Below are 19,282 nucleotides of genomic sequence, written 5' to 3' on the forward strand. Positions count from 1 at the left end.
ACATTTAGATCAAGAAACAATGTTAAGAGCATCTAGGGAATGTGCTACACATATAAAATGGAATAGTATTCAGCCACAAAGGAGGAATGAAATCCTGTCCTTTGCAACAGTGTGGATGGACCTAGATGTCATTATGTTAAGTGAAGTATGTCAGGTACAGAAAGGCAAACACAAACAGACCTCACACCTATGTGGGATTTAAAATAATTGATGTATGGGAGTTGAGAGTAGGATAGTAACTACCAATCACTGGGAGGAAGAGAGGAGGAGAGGTTAGTCATGGGACACTGTGTTATTATTTGAGAGTAGTAGCAATTTCTGGTGTATACGGCACAGAAGTATCAATATAATTAATGATAGAACTTTATATATCTTAGAGTACTTAGAAGAGTTGAATTTGAATGTACTCACTACAAAGAAAGTATAAATGAATCAAAATATCACATTGTATTTCATAAATATGTATAAATATTATATACATAATACAAAATAAAATGACAAAAAGAGTAACCTCTAATTCTCCCTTCTGTTTTCCTTCATTTATTAACTCCTCCTCCTGTCAAGAGTAACTATTTACCCTGACTACTAGCAACCTAGATTAGTTTTTGTAATTTATGAAAACAAGACTACACAGGATGTATTGTAGTGTCTTTTATTTTGTAAAATAGCTTTGTGATTTTTTATTCATATTTTCAAGATGTAGTTTTGAAGGGTTAAGTCTTCCCTTCATATAGTTTCATTTTGTAAATATGTCTCAATTCATTCAGCCTTCTTCTGGAAATAGATCTTTACATAACTACCAAATTGAGGCTTATACAAATATTGCTAGGACAAATCACAAGAATACTTGTCTTTTGTTGAACATGTGTATGCATTTAGGTATTTTTCTAAGAGAACAAATGCTGGGTCATAGGGTCTGTTACACTCTTTCAACTTTAGTAGATCCTGCTTAAGAACTTTCTAAAATCATGGTAGTAGTTTTTACTATAATGTTTTACTATTATGTTCCATATCAGTGCCAGCATTTGTTATTTTCCATCTTAACTATTCTCATAGGTATCTAATAAATATTGCTTAATTGCCTATCTGACATAAGCTTTTTTTTTTTTTTTTTTTTTTTTTTAAGCATGTTCTGTTCCCAGACAGCTGCACTGCTCCTGACAGATCCAGGCAGCCACTGTACCCTGGAATGTTTCTCTGGTAGAGAGAAAAAGTACCCGCCGGGGGCTACAGCTGGGTGCTGAGTAAGTCTTCAATATTTGCTATAATATTTTGAGAATTGTATGTGCACATCTTCTTCCTATTTTCTACTTGGTTTATTTTTTTATTGTTGATTTTCTTTTCATATCTGGATATGAATCTTTTGTCAAATATGTGTATTAGAAACACTTCATTTTACTCTGAGTCATCTGTTTGCCCAATTAATGATACTTTTAGCAATTTTAAAAAAAAGTTTTAAAATACAGTTCAACTTAGAAAAATTTCTCTCTTGATCTCTCTTATTTTAAACATAGCTCTCTCTTCTAAAGTTACATAATGAGTTGTTGATTTCTGTTATAACTACATCTATTGTTATGTGTAATGTGAAACAAGAATCAAGATACATTTACTCCCATGTGGTTATCCAACTGACCTACCACCATTATTAAACACAACAACAACAATAATTAGCCAGTGCAATATTTTTTATTTTGAATGGTGAATTATAAGTACTAATTATGTTGTTAAAAATATTTAAAATCCAACTAAGTAAAAGTATACTAGAATGAAGTAATGAAAGAAAAAAAATAAAGAAATGGGGATAATGTTTAATATAGTTATAATTATCTTACATATAATAAATAACTGAAAATAATAATAATACAAAGAAAAATAAATAGCATATGTGAGGCAAAATTACAAAAATTGGATTCTTATGATAGCAACTATTCAGTATACAGATCAGATCATATTGGTTATCTGAAAGTCTCTTGAATAGACAGAATTAATATAGGCAATTGTTTACACAATTGATGGAGAAGTCAAATAGAACAGAGGCTCTTAAAGGTTTCTATTATACCCAGAATTGTTAACTAAAGAAAGCAGCTTCTACACTTAGGATTGGGGAACAAAGGAACTGGAATTCAAACTCATTAGTGGGGTGTGACCTCATCCCTCTAGGAAACTTATGGGCCCTGAGAGACTGGTGTGGCAAAGCAGCTGGATTCTGTGAGGAATTGCTAAAAGTCTGTGAAATTACAATTACAATTACAAATTACAGTTGCTCCCATAAAGGAAAAAAATACATAAAATTTCTTCTCCTTTCCCTCTGTTCTCCAGTATGCCTCCAGTGTCCCTTATTGGTAGAATATGACAGAAGGTCAACTAGCAAAAACAGACGTGTGTAGGTCTCAGTTTCAGCATGAGAAAGCAAAGTATCACACAGATTGCAGCTGATAGACAATAGATTAATAACGACAGTATGACAAAACAAATTTGAATATTAAAATTGTTAAATTATTTCACAATTGGCTTAATTGAAATTTAAATTAAACACTTGATGATGTATTCAGGCTCAAGTCAAAACAATGAAATTTAATTCAGAGTGCATTGTATTTGTTTATATGGCATTGAATATTATTACATATTTTCCAAGCTTATAATATTTAATAAAACATTATTAATTTTTATTTTATTTTATGGATTCCTATAATACAAATTATTTAAGTCTGATGTACTGCCTTAGTTAATGTTTATAATCTACAATTTTTCTGTTTTGTAGATGTATTACTTTTCTTTATTACACAATTTGATTTTACACATATTTATGAGGACAGTGTTTAATTTGTTATATGTAAAAAGTATAATGATAAAAATAATGGTTATAGAGTTTCTATAAGATATAGAATAAACTGTTGTATGGGATCACTCCACTGTGTACTATAGAGAATGCTAGAACTCATAGCACTTAACTGAATTTTGGTACACACTATCAAACTTTTCTTACTCTCCTCTTTGAAATCATCTTTTTGGCTTCCACATACATATGAATGAGAACCTAGGTCATTATTTTTGTTATGTAAATATTACTCTGCCTCCATATTCTTTTTCCAGTAATTGCTACCACTCAAACTTTGTGAAATGGTCACAAATATCATCCCAATATATCAATACGATTTCAGCCACTCCATTTAAAACTTACTATGCTTTTTAAAACTCATTCTTTCATATACTTGCTACTATAAATAAAATACAAAACTTTGTGATAATTTGCGTATCAAAAGTGCACATATTAACTCATTTAGAGAATGATGTGTAGACAAAAAATTTATCATTTGAATTGTAATATTTTATGTGTGTGGCCCTAAAAAATGGTTAAAAGTTTATTTTCAAATGTGTTACAAGTTTATGGGGCTGTACATAACCATGTGGAAGGAATCTAAAACTATAAGAGAAACACATAATTTTTGCCCATAAATACTTACTGGCTTTCTCTACTCTCCACCAGAAAAATGAGTTTACAAGGGAAAAAACACCTATAGTGCTAGGTGGTAGACATCATATGGCCAAAAACATATGATCAACTGAGTGTATTTTCTCTTCCACTTATTGATTTGCTGTGTCATAGAAATATACAGGCACAAATTAAGCTTTTAGAAGAGGGAAAGAAAGAAAAAAATAGAAGAGAGAGGATAACTTATAAAAGATTTCATTTTCTAGATCTCCTATCCTAAACCAGTCTCAAAAGTGGTAACTTCCAAATAAATTACCATGAAATAAATTATTCTCTGATTGTAGTCCTGAGCATTCCAGATCTCATTAATGAAGTAATAAAATGAGAAATGATCCAAACCATTGTAAAAAATGAAATTAAAACTGGTTAAAAATACCAGCTTTTCTTTGTCTTTATTTTATACAGATTGCACAATGCATTAAAAATCATTAAAAATAAAACATATTAAACTAAGTGATGCTTTCTGATATACAAAGAAAGAAATAATATTTTTAAGCATACTTTTTTAAGCAGTTCAATTGTTGGATTTGTTTGATTACAAACTCACTGAATAATACTAATTGAAAAAGTGTTAGTAAAGATTATAAAGTAGGATACAAATTATAGTTGTACTTTAACAGAAAAAAAGCCTTTATTGATAAAACTAATAAGCCAGTAAATGAAGTTTCCTTTTCAGAGTTTTTTCTGTTCCTCTTGCTCACTATCGAAATGGCTGTTAACAGTCAAAGGTTGGCAGAAGTAGGAAGAAAGGAGATGAAATTACTGTGAAGTTAGATTGCACCTGCCAAGCAAGTTCCCATGGTAGCTGGCTTCTAGAAGAGAGTTCTCAGGCTCAGAACACCACAAAGCTGCTGCCTTGACATCTTGTCCAATTTGGAAAAGAATAAAAAAACCAGGTGAATCAATAAAATTTCCAGAAATAGATTGAAGGATTCTTGGGACAAGTCAACATATGAAGAAATAGAAGTGAACTTAATTTTATTATAAAAGTTTCTATTTCAATATGTTAAATTTGACATTTAGTAATGAAGACAGAGTTGTAACAATGTAATGATAAACAAATTCATGTATACACATATATGTAAGTTGGTATATTTACTTGTAATACTTGAAAATAAGGCATACATTTAGGTGGATATGGATTCAAAAGCCTCATTATAATCTTATTAGTTCATTATTACCTCTATGTCAATATTATCAGACTCTTGAACTATTTGCAGTGAAAATCTGGATAGGGCATCTTGAATTCATTAACTACTTCCCTGTTGTCCCCCCATCCTTTTTCATTAAGCATGAATACACTCGAAATATATTAAGTATGTGTGAACTTTAATAGATTCAATGGCAAAAATTATATTAGAATTTTGTATTTGAAAAACAGCAAGCAACAAGAGTTAAGTAACTAAAGAAAAAAGAGAATACAAATATATCAATTAAAAATAAATGAGAAACTCTAGAAGAACTTAGATCAAGAGTTCGTAATTCCCCATATTTTTAAGAACCCTAAGATGTACCACAATGTAGTAATTTATTTGAATGATAAATATTTTGAATCATCAAATCCATTTCATCTGTACAGTAATAATAATACAGGTTAGCATTTTGTTATGGTTTAGTTATGTGGTGTCCCCCAAAAGCTCACGTGTGAGACAATGCAAAAAGTTTCAGGGGAGAAATGATTGAATTCTGAGAGTCTTAACTCAATCAGTGAATTAATTCCTGATAGGAATAACTGAGTCTGAACTAGAGGCAGGTGGGTTGTGGCTGGAGGAAGTGGTTAATTGTGGGTGCGGCTATGGGGTATACATTTTGTGTCTGGAGCTGGAGTCGCTCTATCTGCTTCTTGATCACCACAATGTGAGCTGCTTCCCTTTGCCACACTCTCAAGCCATGATGTTCTCCCTCACCTCAAGCCCCATGGAATGGAGCAGGCATTCTCTGGACCGAGACCTCTGAAACCATTATCCCTCAAATAAACTTTTCCTCCCCTATAGTTGTGCTGGTCAGATCTTCTAGTCACAACAGCAAAAAAGTTAACTAAATCAGATTTTTTAAGCAGATCATAAGATGTCTGTGAATGTTTTGAACATTATTTGGCCCTCTTAGAAATTTTTTAGTATTAATTAAATGGAGATTTTGGTTTGAATAATCTTTAACCATAATTTTTTTGTCAAAGTATATTAGTGCTTTTATTTATTTATAAGAAAACTAATATACATACAAGTTAAGTAAAATGCCTAAGATCATATTACTTGCAGGTGAAAAAGAAAGATTTTTCATCAAAAGTCATAGTTTGAAAGACAGAACCTAGATTAAGGCAGATACTGAAGTACAGTAAGTTCATTTAATTATCTAAAAGTTCAATGGAGGTGCTTACATATTATTGAAGATAAATCTATCAGTATTTTTGGTGCACACTCACACACTTAGATACACTCTGCTACATTGAATCACTGTAAAGAGGAAAATTCATAAAAACACATTATGATTATAGATACAATCTTAATTAGAGTTGTGGGACTCATTTGAGATATTTTTAGCTTATAATTACAGTCTATCAAAGCCTTCAAAATGATATATATTATCACTTCTGCTCTTGAATTTACTCATTGGTATATTCTTTCATCCAACATTTATTATTTAATTATCAAATAATTACACGCACAAGATACTGTGCATGGAACAGTTTTTATTTAAAATGAAATAATATCATGTCTCTACTCTCAAAGATTTTGGAGTCTATTTGAGGAAGACAAGCAGATACATTTACTTCAGTAAGGAATGTACTTCTATAATGCATGAGTCTCTGTAGGAGATTAAGGGCAATAAGGAAGGAAAAAGCTATCCAGTCAAGCCTGGAAACATGGGAGGAGGCAGAGAGAACATTTCCCCTGAAAATTATGATTCAATCTGAGGTATAAAGGATAAAAAGAGTTAGAAGAAATGTCGACAGAAAGATGAAATCACTTTCTAGGAAGAGGGTATATGAAGGTGTGGGTGTATAAGGAATATATTTAGCTTAGAGTAGAAGATGTGAAGAAGAGACTAGTATAAAATAAGGGTAGGGGTATAACAAGGTCCTTAAATATCATGTTAAGTTCCCTGTCCTTGCTTTTATAGGGGAGAGAAAATCTTTGTCCATATTAGTCAGAAGTGATAAAGCTCACTTGTAATAAAAAGATTCATTTTAAAAGCCATATATAGAAAGGATTTGAGGAAGACAAATATTCAAATAGATAAACCAGTTAGAGAATTTTTAATAGAAGTCCAAGAAGAACAAATAGGAAAATAAACTAGGGTGGTGGTAGTTAAACTAAAAAATGAGAAATAAAGCAAATAATTTTTAAAATGTATAGAATGTTGAGATCAGGCATGTGATTGAGGGAAGAAAGGTGATGTCAAGACTAATTTCAGGCAGATGTTTTTTAATGCCTGGGGGAAGATAACACTGAGATACAAAATAAACCAGAACTAATGGAGAAAAGCCCATGTATTCACATTTGACACTTTGAGTTTATTATACCCCTAGCAGATTGGTGGAAAAGTCCATCAGGTGGTTAAATAAATGTTTTTGAAATTCAGGTAAAAGAGCAAAGTTAGAGATAATAAATTCAGATGATTCTGACGACCACAAAGTCTGTTTAATATGTGAACAGGGAAGAAAATTTTCAAAGCAAAATATGACAAATGAGATCAGTAGGCCAAATTGAGAGGCCTGAGGAGTATAGAAACTGTGTCAGGATACTGCAGATTCCAAAATAATATTGTGTGTTAAAAATAATAATTTGATGGTGATCTTGCAATAACTGAGATGAAGATAGATATTTCAGCTAGAAATTTTAGGTTATTGCATTGGGTTAATTTATGCCTTACTTCAAAACTGAGAGAGAGAGAGAGAGAGAGAGAGAGAGAGAGAGAGAGAGAGAGAGAATTTCATGCAAGATTTTAAAAGCCTTTAAACTATCTCTTACTACTCTTTTTATCTCCCACTACAATGCAGCCAACACCCCCAAAAATAAATGTAGAAAATAGTAAGTGTCATGGCTACAAAAAGGATGAACAGAATCAATGTATTCTCATCCCCCAAAGTTACTTTTTCTTTGTCTCAATCCACTCCACATCACTTAATTTTCTCATTTTAACTCAATTACCATAATCCAAAATTCCTCTTTAATTTCCATTTTTTTCCAATGACTTGTTTTCATTTGTCATTGCCATTTATTTTTCAACTGACTGAAGTACAATGTTAAAACATATGATTCTGGAAATTCTTTTTTCGGTGCCCAGCACATCTTTCTTTTAGTTGCCTGTTTTCTTCTAACCCAACTGTTTCAATATTTTTTTCTTCTAGAAAAAACTTGCTGTGAATTATGATGTGCCGTACAGCTTCTAAATCTTTTAACTATTCTTGTTTGTTATCTTTCTATAACAAATGTCTCATACAATTAACTTATAAAAAGAAAAGGTTTATTTTAATTCATGATATTTAGAAGTTTAGTCCATGATTAGCTGACCCCACTGCTTTTGGTGAGGCAGCACCTCAGGGTGAGATTTCATGGTGGAGAATAATCTCCCACATCATGGCCAAGAGAAAATGCTGGAGGTCTAGGGTCCCACAATCCTATTCACAGGCATTCTTGAAAAGAACCCAAGACCTTAAACTAGGCTCTACTTCTTAAAAGGTCTATCGTCTCCCAGTAGCATCATACTAGGGACTAAGCTTTCAATACATGGGCCTTTGGAGTATATTCATGATCTAACCTATAGCACTGCTTAATTTCATTTGATACTTTACAAATATATATACCTTGTAAAAGATAATGACCAAAACTAAATGCATTAGAAATAGTCTAAATGATGTAAAGTATAGTGAAAAATCCTTTCCCTCATTCTTGTCAGTATGTAAGTTTTACTGCTGTGCATACACTTTCAAGTGCTAATGTCTTTCCTTTCATACTTCCATCCACCTCTGAGTATCAAGTATCACATTTTATGTTGAGTTAAAAAAAATGTTTAAATACAGCAAATCTGTCTCAGAGCACAGAAAGACTTCACTTTTCCTGCCAAGTGAAGTTGAAATAGAAAATTATCACCTGACAGCAATGATAAGAATAGCCAAGTAGCTCAATCTTTACAACACAGAGCCTCTGAAAAGTAACAGTCATTGGTCTTCAAAATTCATTGTAATTGCCAATGTTTTTTTTTTTTTTAATTCAGACTCTAGTTCATGAATTTATTTTATTTTTACTGTTTTGTCATGTTACTGGTAGATCAGTTTGAGGTAGCTAAGGGAATAAAGCACCAGGCAACCTGTGCACACGAAAGAACAACCAATCAGGAGGCAGACAGACAAACAGTGATGGTGCCTGAACCACCTGTCAATCAGCAGGGTCTCCTGACCAATCCTGGAAGGACAGGGATCTCAGCAAGATCTCCAGACCAACCCTAGGAGGACAAGGGACTCTAAAAACTTTCCCTTCCAGTCCCAAGCCCTCCCTTCCTGTCCTAAGCCCCATAAAATTCCAATCTGGCTGAGCCTGGGTGCTATTCTCCCAGACCCACTCTGTTGGACTGGAGGGTCTCATCCAGGAGCAGATCTCAATAAAGCCTTGTTTAGCAGCTTTTAATCCGCCTCCTTTGGTCACTGGTGTTTGACCTTACATTTACCCTACCAGAAATTTGATTCAGATATATTTCCCCCATTGCTATGAGTTATAGTCTGTTCCCAGAGGACCCACAAGTTGGGGGCTTAATTCCCATGATAGTGGTATTATGAAAGATTAAAAAAAAAACTTTAAGAGATGGGATCTAAAGAAGGATTCTTAGTTCATGGAGGATGCCATCCTCAGGAGGGAATACTGGCCTTCCATAATAAGTTCTTTCAAGATCCACTTGTTATAAAAGCTCAAAGTCGGACCCCGAGTCTCTCTTGCTTCCTGTATTGAGATGTGATCATTTGCTCCTGCATGTGCTCCTGGCATTGTGATCTGCAAAGGTATGACATAGCTGAAAATGTCTTACCAGAATGGAGCAAGTGCCCTTGAACATCTTGAACTGTGAATTAAATACATTTTTTCTTTATAAGTGGCTTTCCTCTCATATTATGCTACAGTGATGAAAAGCTAATACACCTAGATACAAGGAATGGTTGCTTTCATCTTGTATCTTTCCATTCTCTTTCTCTGTCTCTTTCTGTTTCTTTCCTTCTCTTTGATCTTGATAAAACAAGCTGCTGTGCTAGAAAGTTTCCCGTATTGCAAAACTCAGGGCAGATTCCAGCCAAAAGCCAGTAAGAAACTGAAGCCTTCAATCCAAGAAGCATCAAGAAATCAAAATCTGCCAGCAAGAAGGTAAGTAAGATTGAAAGATCTTTCCTCACCTAAACCTTCAGAAGAAACTCCATCCCTGACAGAAAGCATGGCTGCAGCCTTATGAGAGAACAGGAAGTGGAGGGCTAAGTTAAACTGTGCCCCCACTGTTGACTCACAGAAACTGAGATAATTAATGTGTACTGCTTTAAGGGAAATTTTAGGATAAGTTATTATATAGCAATAAGTTACTGAACAAACTTTTAAATTTTTACTCTTGTACCAATGTAATTTAATATGTATATTTATTTTATCTACCTTAACGAATCTGTGAACAACAACAAAACACAAATCTATATATAACTAAACTGGCTATCTGTAATTAATTTTGGTCTTAGTAAATACTTTTTATTTGTTGTGTTAATATATGTTTGACCTGAAATAGTAATTGTAACAAAACATCTAAAAATGAACACATAAAACATCTTAAATGGACAAGTTCCTACTAAAATTATAGGCTTATCATAGTATCAGATTTTTACTTTAAATTATTATAAATTTAAATATTTGGTTACATTGGCAGATACCTTTGACTCCAGAGCCTAGGTTTTAAATGACACTAAACATCCCTTCCTTGTTTTCAGCCTTTGGAAGTGGGATTTTCCCTTATTTCCTTGTACTCTGTATAAAGACATCTTTAAACTGCTTTCACATTTATTTAAGTAATGATATTAGGATTCAAATCCATGAAAATAGACTGTATTTCTTCTACAAATTGACTATTGAAAAATGTGTACTTAGCTCCATGTCATGCTCTTGGTTAACATATTTTAATATGTGTTAGTTTTAAAATTTATGTTTTGTTTGAATCCATAATACTGAAATTATTGAGTGTTTTCTCCAGGTGTTAAAAGATTTAGTCCTCTTTTTCCTGCACGTATCATTTGTGAGTGCTGTATCAAAGATACTTCAGATTTTATAGACATGACAAGCTTAAGCATCTTGTAGTAATTGTTTTTCTTTCTGAATAATGTCTTTTCTTTTCTTTTTTCATTTAAACTTTGTGGATTTGTGCAATGTTTGGCTTCTACCTTTAATGGACTTGGAAATACTAATAGAGAAAAAATAGAAAATCAATAATTTTATATGTCAGAACAATGTATAGAACATTAGTTTGTAAAGAGACTGATATATACATATTTTACTAAATAAAATTTTATAATTCAAAATATAATAAGTTTAAATTTTATTTTATCTACTATTACAAGAAAATTATTTCAATGTATTTTTACTATAAAACGGGGTAAACTTTCATAAAGTAGCAACAGAAAGTATTATATAAATACTAATTGATTCAATATCCTAGAAACCATATTAAATATGCTATTTAAAACTGGATATGACTGAACTGAACTTTGTAGACTTGATCTGTATGATGGGTAATTGTACAGTAATAACCTTTGTTAAATTATATGAAGCCTTTACTTTACTTAACAGGAAACACAGACACCTCAACCTCGAATATTATCATCACTCAAGATAACGAGCAACACAAGCCATTCTATTAACAATCTAAAAACAATAAATGTCAAAGTAAAGAAGTATGCAATATTCTGGCCTGAAAGAACAAAGGACAAAAGTAATGATAATACCTCTTTCTATTTGCAGGCTATTATGTCATGCATAACAAATGATACCATAATTGTAAACATTGTTATTTGAGAAAACAGTGTGTGGGGGGGTGAGAGGGTGTTTTGACAATTGCTGTGAAAAATGTTCTACTCCTCTTAATTTAAAATAACCAGCAAAAGGAAGACATCAATTTTAGAGTGCATTCAATTTTAGATATTTGTGTCTTATAAACTTAAGATTTTAATCTTTGCTTTACCTTCAAATTCATTGTATCAGTGACATTGAGATAGTTGGAGCACAGGACCTAGTAGGATATACTTCTTTCCAACTAGCTAATCATTAGAATTAACATGGAGTGGATAAACAGTTTCCTACTGGTCATTTGAAACAGTCTAGTGGAAAACAATTTTGGAAAAGCAAAGTGTGCTAAGCAAACAAAACCCTGTTTCTCTAGTGAAGGTCAAACAATAAAAATCAAACTGATGTTCTGTCCTTCAGCATTATAGCTCATAGGTGTTGCTGCTATGAGGGATACAGGATTCAATACCAGAGAAATGGTACTGATCGTTCGAATTAGGAAGTGTGGCTCAGGCCCTGTCTCCTTCCTTGACTAGAATATAAAACTATTTTAAAATGTATTTTTGAGTAAACAGAGACATCAAGACCCTGTAGTGTACATAAATTATGTAAAATACAAGGATAGCCAAGAAGTTCTGACTTATCTGAAGTTTAAGCTTTGTGCTTTAAATTTATACTCAGAAATGTATCCAGAGACACACGTTCTATTAAACAGAAGTTATCTATATATTCTTTCTGGTCAACATATATGGATATTTGAGTGAGAGCTTCCCTGTTCATTATAACATAAATGGCATATAGCAGTGGAATGCAGCTCATTTACCACTATCTTCCTTAGGTTCCTAACCTCACTCCTGACAGTGTCCACTGGAAATTGAGACAATCATCTCTGGAATTACTGAAATTCTTTCTTATTTTTTTTTCTTTTTGGTCCACACACAAAAAAATTACCTTTGTTATCTGTACAAATAATAAATGGCATTTGTACTGTTCATTGATTTAATCACAAGAAACTGTACAGGAAGTTAATAAATATCCCATATATATTTCTCCACACAATGACAATGAAAGAAAGTCTTAGTCATTCCAAGCAATGGCCAGGCAAATGTCAAAATAAGTATAAAAATATATTTTTGGATTAGTGATTTTGCGGTTTTTAATTCAATTTCAGATAGAAAACCTGAATCTGAAAAAGTTAAGAAATCTAAGTATTATAGACATACCTGAGCTGACAAAAAACAAAATAGGCTCTCCATATGTGTGGATTTCATACCCATGGATTCAACCAATCTTAGATGGAAATTACGTGGAAAAAGTTAAATTGGATTGTAATGAATGTGTGCATGTATTTTTATTGTCATTATTCCCTAGATACTAAGTATAACAACTACTTAAATAGCATTTACATTGTATTCAGTATTATATCTAGAGCTGATGTAAAGTATATGGGAAGATTTGTCTAGGCTATATACAAATTCTAGGAAATTTAATATAAGGGACTTGAACATTTTGGCATTCACAGTTGTCCTAGGATCAATCTCCCAGGAATACTGAGAGAAACTCTGTATTTGACCCAATACATTTTTTAAATAATAAAACTACTAACAAAATCTCTCTAATAACAAAGAATAAAATTTTGTTCTTATACATTCATGTAAAATTATCTGTGCTTACTGTGGAGCTTCAGAATAAGTTCTTGACAGCAAAATCCAGTCTGGTGTGTTTAATTAAAACTAATTATGCAGTCTGGTACAGTCATTATTTGGAAGGAGGAAGGCAAGATTACAAACCCAGACTTTAGCAAGAATGTCAAATGAGAGAAGAATTAGATTGTTAATAAAATTATGCACTGATAATGCTGCTTTAAGTGGTTTTTAAATTCACTTTTAATGTGTCTAAAGAAAATAGACTGACTGTATTCTTTCCTACCTGAAGCTACTAACTAACATGGTAAATGCAATTTGACTTAGCACAAAACTTGCCTGTTACAAAAGCATAAACACATTAATATTTAGGTCAACTTAAAACAGATTATAAGCATTGTTTGAAAAAATTGTGTCTGTGATAATTCTTAGGTCCTTTCCATTTGGCTCTAGATTTTGGTACAAAAGTAGAAAAATGGATTGTTAGAATAGTAAGATTCTTCCTTTAATTTTTACAGTGTATTACAAGTTTGCTTCAGGCCACTTTAAAAAAATACATTTAAGATTTTAATTTAATTAAATTTATTTTAACTCAGAAAAGATTATTAAAAATAAACTATATTTCCTATTTATTTTTTTCCTCAAAAACTGCAATGCATATTTGAAAAAGCAACCAATATTTCAAAGAATGTTCAACATGTTTGTTATTTCTCAGCCAGAAACAAACAAAAACAGCTGAATTTGTTGTTGTTATTGTGTAGTGCAGTAATAACAACTATAATTTACATACCACTTACTTGATGCTAAGCAATCACTCTACAAGAAACCTGGAAACATGAGAACCATTTTCACAGTCTTACAAATGATAGAATTGAAGTATTAAAGTTTTTTTTTTTTTTTAAAAAAAACAATGTCCAAGATCAAATGGTTATTAAAACCTAAAGGCAATATTTTCTTCTAAGCATGAAGGCAAACTGGGTCAAACCTTGCTTGCTACATACAATTTTGTTTCAGAAATATAAATCTACAATATCCAAAGCATATGTCAGTGGCATAATAATTTTTTTCTATATAGCAAGAAATAAAAATAATCAATTCAGATAAATAATACTTATTTTTTTCATTAAAATCTACCAACACCACGCCTTTAGTAATCAGATAATTTGCAACAATTAGTGATGAATTATGGTTAGTCCCAATAATGAGAAAATTGGGTGAATTTTCACTACTTGGAGAAGACATTATGAAAGGAAAGTTTAGACAGGCAGGAGTGCATCTCTGTGAATAAGATAATAAATCCTATAAAAAGACATGGATAGAACAAAGTAATACACCACTCAGCAATCTTTCTCTAATGCCACTAACTTTCTTTCCCTTCTGTATCTTTTTGGTAGATTTACTTTCAGTTGTTAAGTTATTTTTTCTTTCCTTTTATGAAAACTCCCATCTATTATTTTATTTGGCATTGTAAGGAAAGACACATAGATTATTGTATTAGATTCTTAGAGACACTGTTAACAAAATTACAGTGACCTTGACAGCTTAAGAAAATGTAAATTTGTTTTCATACACTTCTGGAGTTTAGAAGTTTGAAATCAGCTTCACCAGGCCACAGTTAGTGTGGACAGGATGGATTCCTTTTGGCCTCTTCCCAGGAGAATCTTCTCTAGCAGCCACTTGTATTCTTTGACTCCAGGACCTCATCCCATGGGAATTCCAGACTCCTCTCATCATCATGTACTTCCTCTTTTGTAGTCAAATCTTCTGCCTCCCTCTTTAAAAACACTTGTGATTACATTTAGGGACCCACCCAGAAATCTTGGATCCTTCATCTCAAGATCTTTAATTAAACTACAAGTTCTCTTTTGATATTTAAAGTAATTTTCACAAGCTCTGTGCATCAACATCTGGACATTTTTAGAGACCGTTATTCAGTTTGCCATGATTATTTTACCAAAAGTTTTGTGTTTGTGTGTGTGTCTTAATTAAGCCAATTTTCATGTGTATAGCAAAAGAATGTTGTGATTATTTGAGTAATCAGGATAAAATAACATCAATAATCTATACTTCTGTTTAGTCTCATATTTTAAATCATATTTTTCAAACTAAGTTATATAACATGTTTTTGGTCCAGAGTTCACCATAGGGAAACTCATTTTGAGAAAGAAGTGATTAACTTGAATGTTGTATGGGATGGAACTGTGAACTATGTGGACTGTACACTATTCTCTGTACTCCTCACATCCCTTTATGATGTCCGGTTTATTTGAACTGGTATCATCGATATAAGTAACATTTCTTCCTTTTTCCTTCTCACTGTAAGTAACTATGTGATGAAGTTGCCTTACTTGATAACAACAACTCACTATAAGGAAAAGCACAGAAGAAATACTTGTGTATATGTATTATGTGCCTCAACAAATATAAATATTTGGGCATCTTTGCCAAGAACATGGCTAATTAAATTTATAAAATATTTTATTATGTCAAAATGTGCAGGGGAACATTGGCAGGAAAAATATACACAAAACATTCTTGCAACTACAAATGTTTGAAAAAATACAAAGTTCTTGAATGATCTTGAATAACACCTTTTATTTGCTCCAATATCTGAAGCCTAAGGATAGGGACAACTAAAAACTTTTTACTTACTCTTAAATCTCCTTTTCTAGAATTCTCTTTGGAGCTAGGCTGAATCCAAGATGACTGTGGGATTCCTAGGCTCATTCTTTACACAATATACCAGAAGAATAAATAATGGGATGTTCCTTGATGGTTTTTTAGAGAGGAAGGAAGAGGATTTCCAGAGGCAATTAACCCATGGTCTTTGTCATCAGTCTAAATTTTGTCTTGTGCCAAATCCTGGGCTGTTATCAACAAAAGGATTGCATGATCTACAAGAACAAGTTGATGGCTTGAGTCAAAACTAGAATCGGTCTTAACTTCTGGTAGGCTGTATTGGACAGTGACAGACATCCAGAAAAAAGATGGACCTCTGTTACTAGGGAAAATAAAGGTAGAGTAAGGGCTTTACTGGTAACCCACAATAGGAGCCCTCAAAATGGGAGTTATTATAATGAAGACCCTATCATAAAGCTTAGGTAAGAAAGAGATATGAAAAAAGCTGATTCTTTACCATTCTACTCGAATCTAATTAACACTGTATTATGTAAAGCATCTAATCTGTATCAACAGAATTCTTCTTTAACCACACTCCTTAAGTAAAATATCAAATCTATTATCAGTGATAAAACAACTGAGAAAAAGAGAGAACTAGAGAGGCTCCACCACAATTCAGTAATATAAAGGCATTCATGGTAAATAGTAGAAGAATCTGTCATAATTTTGAAAAATTTATTTCAAAATTTCAGATGAGTCTGCATTTCTTCCCCCCCCCCCCCCCCCGCTTTGGATTAGACGCATGGCCTTGTGCATGCTAAGCAAGCACTCTACCAACTGAGGTATGTTCCTAGCCCGAAGCCCTAAGCCCTAAGCCTGCATTTCTTAAAATAGCATATTTTATAGTTAACCAAAGTTTTGAACTGTTTGCATGTCAGCACTAATCATATATATATATATATTTTTTTTTCCATATATATTTTAATTTTGACATTTTTGGTGAAAACTATTACACAAGTCAAGGAAAATTGAATACTGTCTTTTATACAATTAAAGAAAAACTTATGACTAAGCCCATTGTTAAGGTTATATGTGTGAAACATGTAGTGGGATAACGTTAAAGAAAAAGTCAATTTAATTTTGGTGACATGTCCACAATATGACAGTTTCCAGGCATAACTTTTCATTTTTAAAATAGATATTTCTGTTTTGTATTGCTCACAGTTGAATTTTGATATTTAGTAGTTGGATCTTTATAAATATTATTGATTTAGCATCATGAAATATTATGATATGATAAAAATGATTTAAATGACTGTGTTGATTTATTTCCCATAAAAAGACTAGGAGAAATGTAGATTAAAGTAGCATTCAGATTTCTTTTTTTAATTTTTTTTTTATTTTTAATATGTAGAGCTATCATTTATCTCCAGAAAAGCAGGAAAGAGAGATAACTTTTGTCATATAAGTTTCTGAAATGTGTCATTTTTCTTATAACTCTGTATCATCAGACTTAAATTAGTGAACCTCTGCCTCAAGCAGAAAAATTTCATTAATGACCTTGTTGAAAACTCAGATCAGCAAGATTTTGTCCTACTGGCTTAAAAACTTCTGAAAATATGGCAGGTCCTCAATTCTGAGGTTTTTCTCACAGAGAGAGTAGAATGACCACTTTAATATAAAAACTAGCATGATTTATGCATAGAGATATAATTAAGTTTAGCTTAAATGTAATGCAGTAATTTTTAGTGCAGATTTCAAATACTTTTTTTTTCAGCCTATGGCAATTTTGTACTCCTGTACTTCAAGGTAGAACCATTGTTCATTAGTTGGGTTTCTTTTTTTAAATCTTTTAATGACTTGACCTGGAGAAAACAGAAGTACTTCTGAACTTCCTTAAAATGTGATTGGAATAATAAAATCACATAAGAAAATATCTTCTTGCCATAGCAAAATTTATTGATACTTTAAAATCAAGCTACTTATCTTGTGTTTGTCATGCCTAAGAGTCCCCTCACAATTTTCTTATGTAACTTTCTTCCTGAGAGTGCAGGCAGAACCTGTGGCTTGTTTGTAACCAATACCAAGATGATAATGATCATGAAATGCCACTCTGTGCATTGTATTGTGTGTCAAAGGGCATGGTGTGACTCCATTATTACATTTGGGCTTATGAAGTTTCCCCTTAGAATTCTGACTGGGGAAAGCTTCTCTTGCTGTCTTTGAAGAAAAAAAAAAAAAACATACATACATGCTTTGTTGTGTTGACGGAGAAGGCAATGAGGCAAGAAACTATGGGCCACCAGAAAACCCAGCTGACTGCCGGGAAGAAAATATGGACCTGAGTCCTAAAGCCACAAAGAGATGAATTCTGCTAATATCCCAGACATCCTAAAGGAGCAATGGAAGTAGATCATTCCCTAGTTGAGCCTCTGAAGATACCACAGTACAGACAATTACAGCTTGGTGAAAACAAACCAAAGATAGAGCTAAGCTATGCTTTGTCGTACAATTATAGACAAGGAGGTGGAATCAATTTTTGTTTCATCTCCCCAAAATGATATAAACCTCTCCCTTCTGATTGAAATAACTTGCAGAGGATTTAAAGGGACAGCATCTTTTGTGTGTGTGTGTGTGTGTGTGTGTGTGTGTGTGAGATATCAACAACTGAAAGAGGTGCAATCAGAGCTTTTAAAAAAGTAGTTTTGTAGTCATAGAAGTAAATGTGGTAAAAATTCAAATTAATGAATTATAACTTTAGGATGTTAATTGTAATTCCCATACAGCTACAAAGAATATAGCTAAAGCTTATGCCAAAGAGAAATTAGGGGAAAAATTAATTTCATTAGAAAAATATCAAATACTAAAATAGATCATAATGTCGAAAATGAGGGACAATAAAAGCCATGACATCTTGAAACGAAATAGACAGAAGCAACTTCCTGCCTAGTAGGTATAGTCAGCTGTACTCGTGTGTTTCATGTGTATGGATTCTGCCAACAGTGGATCCAAAAATATTTTAAACAATTGCTTCTATATTAAAAATGTACAGACTTTCCTTGTCATTCTGCCATGAACAATATTGTTTTAGTCAGCTTTTTGTCACTGTGACACAAAGACCTTACAAGAACAACTTACAGGAGAAAAGGTTTATTTTGGCTCATGGTTTTAAATGTTTTAGTCCATGGCCAGCTGGCTGACCCAAGGCATAAATAGGTGATGAAGGAGCGTTGCTCAGTTTATGACACCCAGGAAGGAGAGAGAGAGAGAGGGAAAGATGAAGAGAGAGAGAGTGAGGGACACCACATACTCCAAAAAGGCAGGCTCCCTATGAACTACTCCTCCAGCCACACCCTACCTGCCCACAGTTACCACCCAAGTTTACTCATTCAAGTGGGCTAATCTATGATCTGGTTACAGTTCTGGTAATTTAATCACTTCATCTTGGAGTATTCTTCCATTGTCTTACACATGAGCTTTTTGTCATATCCAAATCATAACAAATATTG

General features: G+C 32.6%; 1 non-coding gene across 1 annotated transcript; it reads right to left on the reverse strand.

Annotated features, from left to right (window-relative positions):
• Nucleotides 1-1,128: 1,128 nt before the first annotated feature.
• LOC113194263 (small nucleolar RNA SNORA77) lies at nt 1,129-1,254 on the reverse strand. Its single transcript, XR_003302259.1, has one exon. It is a non-coding gene; the product is annotated as a small nucleolar RNA SNORA77 (small nucleolar RNA).
• Between the last annotated feature and the right edge of the window lie 18,028 nt (nt 1,255-19,282).

The sequence above is a fragment of the Urocitellus parryii genome, chromosome 2 (genome assembly GCF_045843805.1).
Source record: "Urocitellus parryii isolate mUroPar1 chromosome 2, mUroPar1.hap1, whole genome shotgun sequence".
Lineage (NCBI taxonomy): Eukaryota > Metazoa > Chordata > Mammalia > Rodentia > Sciuridae > Urocitellus > Urocitellus parryii.